This window comes from Prinia subflava, chromosome 13 (assembly GCF_021018805.1).
Source record: "Prinia subflava isolate CZ2003 ecotype Zambia chromosome 13, Cam_Psub_1.2, whole genome shotgun sequence".
Classification (NCBI taxonomy): Eukaryota; Metazoa; Chordata; class Aves; order Passeriformes; family Cisticolidae; genus Prinia; species Prinia subflava.
Genome location: NC_086259.1, coordinates 19,727,268 through 19,740,481, shown reverse-complemented (window position 1 = coordinate 19,740,481; position 13,214 = coordinate 19,727,268). Strand labels below are relative to the sequence as shown.

The 13,214-nt window shown below is 55.5% G+C and overlaps 1 protein-coding gene across 2 annotated transcripts in view; it reads right to left on the bottom strand.

Moving 5' to 3' along the window:
- ZNF469 (zinc finger protein 469) overlaps positions 1-13,214 on the bottom strand; it is a 176,302-nt gene that overhangs the window by 49,933 nt on the left and 113,155 nt on the right. Inside the window, exon 1 of one of the 2 annotated variants that reach the window (XM_063410760.1) lies at positions 4,649-4,997. The exons of the other annotated variant lie outside the window; for it this stretch is intronic. The gene's annotated coding sequence lies outside the window, so the exon portion shown is untranslated. Of the gene's footprint in view, positions 1-4,648; positions 4,998-13,214 lie in introns of those variants that run through there. 2 annotated transcript variants of the gene reach the window in all.

Genomic DNA, 13,214 nt, shown 5'->3' with positions numbered 1-13,214 from the left:
TGGAGTTCATCCTGCTGGGACGCGTCCCGGGGGAGCCGCGCCTTGCGGGGTCCGTCCCGGTGGGATCCATCCGGCCGGGATTTTCCCGCTGTACGCTCGCCTGTGGCAAACAGGTGGCGATGTTGTACTCCGGGATTTCAGCTTCCCGCCCCAAAACGCCGGCTGCTGTCCGAAACCCGCCCGGGAGCCTCCCTCGCTCCCCCCAGGAATCCTCCGGGAACCAAGGAGAGCGGTGCCGCGGTGATCCCAGGCTTTATCCTGCACTTTAATTAGGAGAAACTCAATCTAAATCCTCTCCTTCCATTCCCTTTTAATCAAGGCATGGGGTACAACTCCATCCCTTGAAAGTGCAATTTTCCCTCGAGCCTGGAAGCAAAAAGGAAATTCGGGATGCTTTGGGAAAAGCTGCATCACCCCACGGATGCAGACACGGGAATTGTGCTCAGGATGCAAAGATGGGACACACGAGGGTGTCAAGCAGAGAGAAAAATTCCAGGGAAGCACAGATCCATCCTGTAAGATGCTCTGCACACAGCAGGGACACAAAACAAATCCTTCTCCTGCTGCACACCCAGGACAACTTTCAGCCCCAAAGCACAAACAAGGGTGGCTGCAGGGAGGAACAAGAAGGATGGGACCTCCCAGCCTGGAGCTGGAATGGGACAATTAAACCCCAAAATGCAAATGGAGCAAAACTTATCAAAGTGTGAGATCTTGTGACCGTTTGTCCATTCTGTGACCATTTTGGGTCCATTTTGGATTCATTTTGTACCCATTTTGGGTCCCCCTTGGGTGCAGCCCTGGCCAGGCTCTTGTCCTGCCCAAGGTGTACCCTAAACCCCTTTCAATAAATCCCTGCTTTATTCTCCTGCTCTGTCCAGTCTCTGCTCCAGCTCAGCCTTCCCAAGGCATTCTCAGTTTTTGGTGACCATGAAGGGACAGTGACGCATCTGGAAAACCTCCCTGCCCAGGAAAAGCTGGAGGTGGCAGCCACAAATTCCAGGGGACCCTTGGCAGCTCCTGGGATGGCAGAGGGAGCACCCCGGGGAGGGTGAGGAGTGTCAGGATGGGAAATGATGGGAATGCACCAGTGCTGGAAGCAATTCCCAGGGCTCTGTGGTGGGATGTGCTTAAAGGCGAGTTGGGAAAAGCAGCTGCACTTCCCTGTCCCAGGGATTTCCTGACTTTCTGCCTCTCCTCCGTGCCCCTCCTGCAGGAGCTGGGTTCTGCTGGCTCACCCACCCTGCACAGCCCAGGATTTCCACCTTGGAGAGTGCACAGGAGTCCTGGAAGGTCACAGCCACACAGGAGCCAGGTCCCCTCCACCGACACAAATCCCGTCCATTTTCCACAGCCAGGATCACTGGGAAGGCAGAATCTGCAACAGCCCGTGGGATGGTGAAGCAGCCCTGGCACGGGCACTTTTCTTCCAGCAACTTTTCTTTGCTGTCCCCAAATCCTGGGAGATTCTGGGAGCACAACATGCCAGGAGATCCCGGGAACACCTCTCCAAATGGGCTCGGACAGATGGACAAATGTCCATGGATGTTGTTTATGTGGAGCCAGGGAATGGCAGCTCAGAGCTGAAATAAATCCACCTGCACGTGGAAATGCCCTCCCAGGGGCTTCCAGCCCTTCCAGCAGCAGCAGGGCCATCCTGGGAAAGCTGTCTTGGGAACAGCACGCTGGATAAAATCCCTGATTCCTAGAGATTCTGAGCAAATGTCAGCTTTGTGTTCACTTGGTGCTCCCTGGAATGGGAATCAGCAGAGGGATGGGCACCTCCAAAAGGGATTCCTGGTTTCCCACCTCTGGATGGAGCCCAGGCATTTTTCTGGGAATACTCAGCCTTGTGGGGGGAATTCTGTGGAACTGAATCGTGGAATGGTTTGGGTGGGAAGCGTGGGTGTTTCTGCTGAGCTGGAGATGAGCTGGGAGCTTTCTGTGCTTCCATTTCCCACTGGAAGGGACCTTAAAGCTCATCCCATCCCCGGGCAGGGACACCTTCCATGAGCCCAGGTAGCTCCAATCTGGCCTGGGACACTTCCAGGGATGGGGCACCCACAGCTTCTCTGGAAAACCTGTGCCAGAGCCTCCCCAGAATTATTCCAGAGCCTTCCATTCCTTGGGAATCCGTGTCAGACACCACTGGGATAACGCCCCTCCTTCCTTCCTTCCTTCCACACCTGCACTTCCCTCTCAGCTGGTGCAGAGTCAAGGCTCAATGACCTTCCAGGACCCCAAAACTCCCAGGAAAAGGAGCCCATGGCATCAGGAACACCCCACCACAGCCCCAAAAACCCAGCCCGAGGGACAGGAACGTGCAAATCCCAGCTCCTCACTCCCGCTCCGCTGGCAGCCAGAGAAACGCTCGTTGTGTGGAAGCATCATAAATATCCCAGGATCTGCAGCCTCCGAGGGCTGGATGTGTGGATGCTGTCATCGAGGAAGGAGCAGGGAGCAGCAGCCACCCTCTCCTGACTCACCCAGGGAAGCGGCCGCTGTTCCCTGTTTCCATAATCTCCCGCATTTTATTTGCCTAAGGTTGTTGGTAACTGTTGCCTAGTAGTGGCCACGGGCCCTTTAACACCTTTCTGCTCCAAGCACCGCCGGCCAAAAGGGACGGGGGACATTCCAAGAGGGTTTGAAGCCCACGGGAGGCTCCCCCTGGCTGGTTTTTTTTGGGTCTCGGAGTCCTGCAGACCCCCTGAAACCCGCAGGAGAAATCCCCACGGCGCAAGGAGTGACCGGGATGTTTGCACGGGATGCACACCCGGAAGGTTGTGGAGCAGTTCCAGCTGAAACGGGGCTTGGGAGGTGGACAGGATCCATGTGCTGGTTGGGAAGAGAAGCATTCCAGCATTCCAGGTCCTGAAACTGCTCCCATCTCCCTCTGAAGGCGGCCAGAGCTGGCCCAGGGGTCAGGCTTTGCCACCCGCAGCTGGCCACACCTGGACCCGCTGCTGAGTGTGGAGATCAGACCCTGCCCATGTGAAAAAGGAGGAATTGGGAATTTTAGCCCATTCCTTGGGCAGCTGGGTACGGCCACAAGCACGGATCAAACAGGACACACCAGGGGAATCTCAGATTTGGGGAGTGCCGGGATCACCCCGCGGGCTGGGAGAGGGAAGTGAGGCTGGGAAGGTGGCACGGAGATGGCAGAGGTCACCGAGGGTCAGGGAATTCCAGAATCCCAGAGTGGCATTGGAAGGGACACTGAAAGTTATCCAGTCCCACCTTGGACACCTCCCACTGTCCCAGGCTGCTCCAAGCCCTGTCCAACCTGAATTTGGGCACTTCCAGGGATCCAGGGGCAGCCACAGCTGCTCTGGGAATCTGTGCCAGGGCCTGCCCACCCTCACAGGGAAGAACCTTCCCCAAATTTTGTCACCACAGGGTCACAGAGACGTCACCTCAACGTGCAGTGCACGTGGCCAAGGTGCCTTTCCTGGGATCCCGAAGAGGGACAAACTTCCCAAAAGGGGATCCCACGGGCACGGGGGGGAACGCTGAGCTGTTTTCCAGGGATGGCGTTTGCAGGGCTCTGCTCTGGGACAGAGAAACTCTTTTCTTTTAGAAAAACTCTCACTTTTTGGGATACGAGGAAGCGATGCTTCCACAGAGGATTAAAAATGTAATCCTGCCACCAGCCCTGCTGGGAGTCCCCAGGCCCAAAAATCCGGTAAATGCTGATATCCCGTTAACCCCGTATGGATAAAATCAGGAGATTTTGGTTTTTACAGATGCATTTTTGCAGCGAGAAGCAGAATTCCCGGAGATCTCCAAAACCCAGGAGCTGCGTGTCTGCCTGCCTCGAAATCCTCACAGTGCCACAGGCATGGACACTTCTCCGCAAGGAAAATTAAAATTCCACGAGGCAGAAAACACAAAATTTGGGAGCAGCCAGGCTGAGGATCTGCACAGTGCTAAACCCGAGGCGGCCACTGAGTCACCAGCTGGTTTCTACCCGCTGGAAAGTGATCTGTGCCCGGCTCATCCCAGGAATAATCCTGGAATCCTCATCCTGAACGGGTTAACCTCGGCTGTTTAGGAGTGAAACCTCCTCTGCATATTTTTCTTGCATTTCCCATAAACAAAACTGCAATGTTTTCGTGGGGTGACTGCTTATAAATTAAACAGCCCCGGCGACTCATCAGCTCCACCGTGGATTTGGCCACGCTGGAGTTACCGGGTTTAGCCCTCAGGCTGAACTAAAACTTTGCTCTGTCCTAAGTTTCTGCATTATTCCCAAAAATCCGGTTTTTGCAGCAAAGGTGGGACCTGTGAGGCGCCGCTCTCGAGAGAAAGGACCCAACCTCTGCATGGTTTCTTTGCAAAGTCCCACCAGAGGAGAAGGATGTGGGGTTTTTAATGCTCCAAAAGCTGCCCGCGGATTTTTCCGAGTGGGATTTGAGGCGGCTGCTCCTGCCCCGGGCAGCTCCGCACCTGGGCACGGCCGGGACATCTCCCGGACCCGCTTCCCAAACTTTCCCTCTGCACAGCCGGCACCGTCCGCTTCCCCTGTCCCCACCCCAGCCGTGCCACAGCCCAAGAGCCGGCGACAGGGAGAAACCCAAGGGATTTTCCAAGAGAAAAAGAGAGGGTTTTTTCCAAGAGAAAAGAGGATTTTCCAAGAGAACGCCCTCACCTTTCCCGCAGAGCCGGGAGCTGCCTTCCCGAGCCTCTCTCTGCGCTATCTCCAGTCTTCCCGCAGCTCCCGCCGAGCTGGAAATATCATTAAGCTCCAGTGAGGCGAGAAGAAAAAAAAATAAAAAGGCAATCCCAGGGAAAGCGTGGCAATATCCAAAGGGAGGGGAGCGGAGGTGCCGGGCCGGCCGAGCCGCGGGTCCCCGCCGGCCCCGCTCCACCTGCGCCGGGCTCCGGGAATCCTCCGGCGTGGAGCAGGCATGGATCCTCCTCTGCTGCGCGGATGACTTCACTTCATTAGCATGCTCCTGAGAGTTCTCCCCGACTGTCTTTTGCACTGACTTGAAGGCTCTGCTAATCAAAACCCCGCCGTGGTTAACTATTTCCTGGCGCCGGGGCTGGGGATCCTCGGGGCGAGCCCGCTCCCCGCAGCCGCCGCTCGCCGCTCCCAGCACGTCCCGGTTCGGTCTCCTCAACCCCCGGGCTCTGCCGGGACCTTCCAGCGGCAGCGCGGGGAAAGGGAAAGCGGGGATGGGATTCCCAGCCCGTGGTTGCTGAGTTTTGGGAGAGGGTGATTAACCTGTGGCACGGCACCGAGCGTCCTTTCCACACGGGGATTCCAGGGCTTGGAGCAGCCGGGGGTGGTGGGACGTGTCCCTGCCCACGGCTCAGGGAATGGGACGGGCTTAAAGTCCCCTCCAAGCCAACCCATTCCATGATTTTATGTCCCAGCCGGGCCCCAGGTGATGCCACCCTCCAGGAAAGCCACGGCTGCCCTCACTCTCTTCCTCGGAGAGTTCCTTTAGGAGGGAAACCCGCTCCTGGGAGAGAAACGGGGAAAGCAAAGTCTGCAAAAACAGAGCAACTCCTCTGTGAGCACACCTGGAGCGCGTGGCAGGGACAGGGACATTCCCGGCTCAGCCTCCTGCCTGTCCCTCGGGATCCCACCTGGCTCCCAGTCCAGGTCAGGCTTTTCTCTGACAAGGGGAAATAGGAGTGGATTTTGCAACAGTGGGACAGGAAAAAAATGAATTAAAAGAGGGATTCACTCACACACATGTGTGTCCATCCCTGTGTCCATCAGTGTGTCCATGGACACGTGTGTCCATCCATATGTCCCTCAGTGTGTCCATTGACACGAGTGACCATCAGTGTGTCCATGGACATGTGTGTCCCTCATTGTGTCCATGGCCATGAGTGACCATCAGTGTGTCCATCCACGTGTGCAGGACACGCATGTCCATCTATGCGACCATCAGTGTGTCCCTCAGTGTGTCCATGGACACGAGTGACCATGAGCATGTCCACAGACACGTGCCTGTGCTCGTCCTGTCCCGGCACACGCAGATGTCCCACCGAGCACACGCGTGTGCACATCCATGGATTGGGAATTCCGGGTTTCACCACTTGGCTCCCTGCTCCCAGCACCAACTCCATCCCCAGGGAACAGCCCCCAGCTACCCCTGCTGAGACCCCACCCCACAATCCCTCAATCCCGGGGGTCTGGGAGCCTTTCCCGAAGCTCCAGAGCGGGATCTGTGGGGTCAGGCACAGCGAGGCCGGGAGCAGCCGAGGCTCCGAGCGTTCCCTGCTCCCTTCAGGAGCTGACCCACATTTTTTCCTCCTGATTCACGGCTCAGCTGCACTCAGGGCTATCTTTAGCCCCAGAAGAGAGACGAGGAGAGGGCCCCTCTGCAATTCCAGCCTCCAAGGGCTGGGATTTTTCTGGGATATAAATATGCGTGCACACCTTCCCTGCTTCCTAAGAGAAGCAGAGCGGCGCGAGCTCCCGGCGCAGGTTTGGTGCACGGAGGAGAATCCCAGAATCATTCCGGCTGGGAAAGACGTCCAAGGCCATCCAGCCCTCCCATTAACCAGCACAAAATCCCACAGGGACTCCAAGGGCCTCCTCAGGAGCAGCTCCCACCCAGCCAGAGCTGACTGTGACCCATTCTGGGACCCTCTGGAAGCGGCGCCGGCTGCGGAGGAGGGGGGCACTGGGAGAGGGAATTTTCCAAGCCCATCCTGCTGCCGGAGCCACCAGCGCCCACCCTGCAGCCACCCCTGAGATGGGGCCCCCCAGGAGATGGGGGGGCTGTTTGTAAGGGCAGACGATGCCAAACAAATCCTTCCCTGCTCCAGCTGCTCCCGCCCAAACTCCCAGGACTTCCCGGGCTGGGGAGGAACCTCTTGCGGTTGTGGCCGAGTCCAGCACCCCCTGCACAAACGATAACATTGGAGCTCTGTTTATCCCTGTCCTCCAGGGCGGGTTTTTTGGGATTTGAGCTGTTTCAGAGCCCTAAAGCCCATGTTTACTTTCCTGATGAGTAAAGCCCCAGCGCTGGTGCGGGGGAGACTCCGGAGCTGGTGTGAGGTTAAGGATGTGCTTAAAGGGCTAAAAATGGATTTTCTTTATTTCTCTTTTCTCCTTTTCTCCTTCTTTTCTTTTTTAATTTTTTTTCTTTTTTTAAGCAAAGCCACAAAGCAGCAAAAACCCTGGGGCTGGTACATGAGGGCAACCCTGCAACCACCTCCACCCCCTCCTTGGGCAGAGCCCAGGAGACAAAAATGGATTTTGGACCTCAATTTTGCATTTTTTTGGCCCTAAACAGCCCTGATCCAGTCCTAAAACCTTTCACCTGAAGATGTAGCTTGGTTTCAAGAGCCAGCGCCCAACTTTGTGCCTTTTAGGCCAGACACTGGCACAAATCTGTCACCAGAGACCTCCAGGAGAGGGGGGTCTCCAGGAGAACTGGGTCAGGAACCTGAGCGGGGTTTTCTGGACCCTCACCAGGAACCTGAACGGGGTTTGCTGGACCCTCAAAAGGAACCAGAACGGGGTTTTGTGGACCCTCAAAATCAGGTCAAGTCATGCTTAGAGGAGATTAGGAATGGACCCCCTTCTCCCACTCCATGAAATCCGCAGGGCTTTCCCAGGAAGCCGGGTTAGGTGGGGTTTTTAGGTGAGAACGCCTCCTCTGACCAAAGTTTATGTTTCCATCCCCTTTGTAAAATTGGAAAATAACTCCCAGGATCTAGGACAGACCCCCTGACATCCTGAGAGCCACCTCCACTGCCAAGGCACTGGTGACACCTCCGTTCACCCCGCTGGGATGGATGGAGGGCGTTTGTCCACTGGATTTTCACATCCCATCAGGAACTGGGCTGGCACTCCCCCTTCCAGTCCCAAATCTCTTAAAGATTAAATCCTTTTCCCAGCAACTCAGCTGAGGTCAGGACAGCAGATCCTCACCATGACCTCGACTCCTCTCCTGGGTTTGGGTGATCCCCTTTGTATCCCAACAGTTCCTTCTCCCCTCAGTGCCCGAGGGAAGCGGCACAGGAGCCGTGTCCTTCTTTTTCCCTTCAACAAAACTGTTCCGAGCAGAATTTCCCTTCCATCCACGCCGCCTCACTAAGGGACAGCCTGGATTTCTCAGGACTCTCATCTTTCCCTTTGTTTTGTTTCCCAGGGATTTCTCCTTCCCCTGTCTTAACTCCTGGAGTTGGGGCACGACAATTTCCTGCAGGCAGCTCCGGAGCCGTGCGACCTTTACAAAACGCCCCAGGGAGCACCTCCATTCCCAGCTCTGCTCTCTGAATTCCATTTCCTTGGAAGCAGAGGGGCTCCCGGTGCCAGCCAGCCCCACCTTTCCAAAGCCATGGCACTGAGAGGGTGCAAAATTCCTGCTGGAGTCACCAGAGCTCAGCAGCAATGCTTTGAGAAAAACCAATTTTTGTGGTTCCTCTATCCCTGCACGGCCTTACAACTCTTCCCAACCACGGTATCCAAGGAAAATCTGTCCCCATCCATGTGGGAAACACCTCTGTGCAGGGAAGGGCTGCGGGGAGCTCCATCCAAGGCATCATTCCAGCATCTGGAATGGCAAAAAGCGACCCCAAAGAGCCACCCCGGAGCATTCCCGACCCCCTCGAGCCTCTCCCGCCCTCCCGTTCCTCTTTTCCCGGCAGCTTTGCCAAGGACTCCCGTGGAAACCGGGGGGAATCGCGTTACAAAGGAGCCGTGAGTGGCGCTGACACCGCGATCTGCCAGAGCGTGAATCAGGCTCGCGTTATCAGCCAGCGGGACAGAATTCCAGGATCCAGCCGGGAGCAGCTCGGGGCTGCGGGGTTGTTTGGACAGGGCTTGGCACGATCCCCTCGGCTCCTATCCCGCTGCTGGGATCATTTCACTGTGGAGGAGCAGGAATCAAGGAAAAAAGGGGGAAAAAGGGGATTTTCTGGGGCCGGCCCGAGCTGGAGGATTGAAATCTTTCAGCATAAAATGCGTTCCTTCAAGATATTTGCTTTGCTTCCCATGGAGGGAAAGGGGTTTATTTGTGGGATTATCATCCACTAAAGCAGGAGGAATTTGAGAATTCCTGAAGTGGCATCTTGGCCTGGTGGCTTCAGGAGCCTCCAGGTTCAGCTGGATCCATGGAAAAGTCGCTTTTCCCTCCACACACCACCACAAAAAGCCGCTCTCCTCCAAATCCACCCAAACTTTCCAGGGCTTCTCCCCGCTCCAGCGCTCGCCCACATCCACCCTGCTCCAGCAGATCTTCCCCGCTTCCCTGCCAGCTTGGAGCAAGTTCTCGGGAGCAATCCAGCCAAAACAAGCCATTTCTGGGATATTTCTGGAAGGTCTGGGTTGGGATTTTTGCTCCCTTTGGACAGATGGAGCAGCAGCTCTGCCGAGGGGGAACTCGCTGCTCCGAGCTGGGGCAGAACAGTTGATTCCCAATAAAAATGTGGTGAATTCCCAGTTTGCAGAGGAAATGAAAATGTAAAGGTTTGGTCAGAGGAGGTTTTCACTTACAAATCCCATCTAACCTGGGTTTTGTGGGGTGGGAGAAGAGGGTCCATTCCCTCACATGGGCACAGGACATTCCCCACACACAGAGTCTAAAAAATGCCGAGTTTAGATGGATTCTGGGAATCTGGGCCAAGGTTGCATCCTCTGCTGCCTGGTTGTTTTATTCCTGATAAAAATCTCCCTCTCCCAAGCCCTCTTTTCCTACTGCCTGCCATGAGGATCGGGTGGGACACAGGGACCTGAAGCAACTCCTCGATTTTACAGCCAAACCCCAGGGCACTGCCCCAGTTTCTTTTACTTTTTCCAGATCTAAAGATGACTTGAGCCGTACAAAGCTGAGATGTTCATCCCACCCAAGCCTCTGGATGTCATCCCATGGGATTGACATGGGCATCGACCACAGGCAGCTGGAAAATCCCATTTTTCCACCTCCCCACATGGGCAAACCAGGCCCAGCCACCATCAGAAACACCAGCAGGGGAATCTTTGGGATTAGGATTTGTCTCTCTGGACAAATGGACACTTTATTCCCTGTCGGGGTGGGGAGACCCTGGCAGAGGTTTTCCAGAGAAGCTGTGGCTATCCCTGGATCCCTGGGAGTGTCCAAGGCCAGGCTGGACAGGGCTTGGAGCACCCTGGGCTAGTGGAAGTTGGAATTCCACCATGGAATTCCATTCCATGGAAGGTGGAATGGGATGAGCTTTAAGATCCCTCCCAATCCCAAACCATTCCAGGGTTCTATGGCTGCCCCACCTTTGGACTTCCTTGGGAGGGAAGGAGAGGAAGAGCCAACTCTTCATCCACACACAGGGATGGAGAATCCCAAAAAGGACAGGGATGGAGAATCCAAAAAGGACAGGGATGAAGAATCCCAAAAAGGACAGGGATGAAGAATCCCAAAAAGGACAGGGATGAAGGATCCCAAAAGGACAGGGATGAAGAATCCCAAAAAGGACAGGGATGAAGAATCCCAAAAAGGACAGGGATGAAGAATCCCAAAAAGGACAGGGATGAAGAATCCCAGAAAGGACAGGGATGAAGAATCCCAAAGGCAGAGCCCAAAGCACAGGTACCTCCCGGGAGTGTCTGTCATGGTGGCTGCCTGCCAACCCCTCCTCCTCCTCCTCCTCCTCCTCCTGATTTTCCAGCCGCCTGCGGCTCCGCGTTTCCAGGGGAGCATCTCCCGCCTCCCCCATTGTTCCCGGTCCCACCTGCTCCGGTCCCCCCGTGCCCCCCGGCGCCGGGAGCCAGCCCCGGCACGCGGGATGTTGTTTTTAGCGGCCTGACAGATGCCAAAACCCGAGCGCGGCGCTTGATGAACCCAAGGTCAGGAAGGAATTTTAACTCCACTTAATTGCTGGGAGGCACCTGGGATCCGAAACACACCCAGGCAGGCCGTGCAGAGGCAGCTCGGGAGGGAAAAGCTGCGGAGAAAATGAAGGGATTAACTCGATTTCTTATTTGGGTTGGGGTTTTATTTTGGTTTCTTTGGGGTTTTTTTTTTGGAAATCCCGCTTTCTGCCAAGTTTTCTTGGAGCAAACGTTTCTGTCCCGCTGCCAGCCCTGCCAGCCTCAAGGAGGCAAAATTCCTGAGTCAGATTTCACCAGGCAAAGCGAAGCTGCCTTCAAAATAACTCCACTGGGGGAAAAAAGGGTGGATTTTCTATCCTCTCCTCACTCTGACAGCGTTTCCTTGGGCTTCCAGTTCCTTCATTTTTAGTCCAAATAAAATCGGGAATCTCCAGGAATCTCCAGCAGCTGGGGGTTAGAGGGAGTCAGTGACAACCACGGGATTTGAGGTGCCAGTGTCCCAGGATTTGGGGTGTCACTGTGCCAGGATTTGGGGTTCCAGTGTCCAGGATTTGGGGTGCCAGTGTCCCAGGATTTGAGGTGTCACTATCCCAGGATTTGAGGTGTCACTGTTCCAGGATTTTGGGTGTCACTGTCCCAGGAATTGGGGTGTCACTGCTCCAGGAATTGGGGTGTCTCTGTCCCAGGATTTTGGGTGTCACAGTCACAGAATTTGAGGTGTCACTGTCTCAGGATTTGGGGTACCACTATCCCAGGATTTGAAGTGTCACAGTCCCAGGATTTGGGGTGCCACTGTCAGGATTTTGGGTGTCACTGTGCCAGGATTTGAGGTGTCACTGCTCCAGGAATTGGGGTGCCACTGTCCCAGGATTTGAAGTGTCACTGTCCCAGGATTTGGGGTGCCACTGTCAGGATTTTGGGTGTCACTGTGCCAAGATTTGGAGTGCCACTGCTCCAGGATTTGGGGTGCCACTGTCCCAGCTGGGGACCTGAATTCCTGCTGGGGGCTGCTTCCCAGGCTCATCCCACTGCTCCATCCCTCTCCCCACCCTGCTCTGGATGCAGCCACTGCCGGGGAATCCTCGCTGGGGTTTCCCATGGCAGCCGTGGCCCCCAGGCTCCCCCAGGCCCAGAGCCCTCTCCGTGCAGCCGCGGGATGCCGGGATCAGCGGCGGATCCCAGCCCGCTGCTCCTCGGCCGCCGCCTCTCGCGCTGCCCTCCCTTCCAAGAAAAATGGAAACAGGAGACAAAGGAACTTTCCTACGCCGCATCCAGGCCTGCCTGCTGCCAGAGGAGCATCGGGAGGTTGTCTGAACGTGCAGATCCCGACTGCTCCCAAGGAAAACCGGCAAGAGCCGGAGCACAGAGCAGGAGCTCCGGCTCAGCCCTTGGCAAAGCGCAGAGTTGGGATCGCGTCACCAGAAGGGGCTGAGGTGGGATTCTCCCCCCAGGAATATTTTTAGCAGCCCAGAATTCCCTCTGCTGCCTCTCCTTGTGCTGAGGTTTGCCCGGAGGGGCTCCTGGAGCTGCTGGGATGAGTCAGGCCTGGTGTTTGAGCTCATCAGGGCTTTGCCAGAAGGGAGAGGATTCCTGGGCTGGAATTCCCAGAGCAGCTGTGGCTGCCCCTGGATCCCTGGAAGTGTCCAAGGCCAGGCTGGACAGGGCTTGGAGCAGCCTGGGGCAGTGGAAGGTGTCCCTGCCATGGCAGGGGGTGGAACTGGATGAGCTTTGGGGTCTCTTCCAACCCAAATCATTCCATGATTCCACGTGAGATGGGATTTTTGGATTTGGCTTGGAGGGATCAAGAACAAGCTGGATCAGACTGAAATTGGTTTTCTGTCGAAGACACGACGGTCTCCAAATGGAGACCCCAGAAAACAGCAGAACAATCCCCCCAGGAGTGTCTGGGATGAGGAAGTTGCAGATCCCATCCCCAAACTGGTGTTTCCACTTTTCCATCACATCCCCATTGAACCCGAGCCACTGGTACTGGAAAATCCATTCCCAATTCCAATTATTTGGGGCTCCGAGCTGGAGCCCCATCCCAACATCCCCACCATGGATCTGAGCAAAGCTTTATCTCCAGGCAATGAAAGAGAAATTAATGAATTGCAGGAAATTAAAAACTCATGGGATTTGTCACCACTTCTACCCCACAACTTCCACACTTTGCTCAGCAGAACCAGGCAGGGACCATTCCTTGATCAACCTTTGGAAAATCCGACCTTCCTGGGAGGAATTCCAGTAAAATCTGACCTTTCCTCAAACACCCGTAAACCTCTTCCATTTTTATTTTTTCATTTTGCTTTAAGGTTCCCTGTTTTTATTGGGCCCCCAATGCCGAGCTATTCCTCATTTTTATTTTCCTGCCCTTTTTGTTTCCCTCCCCTTTTCCTGCCACCGAATCCGGCAGGGAACATCCCGGAGGAGGGGGAATTTT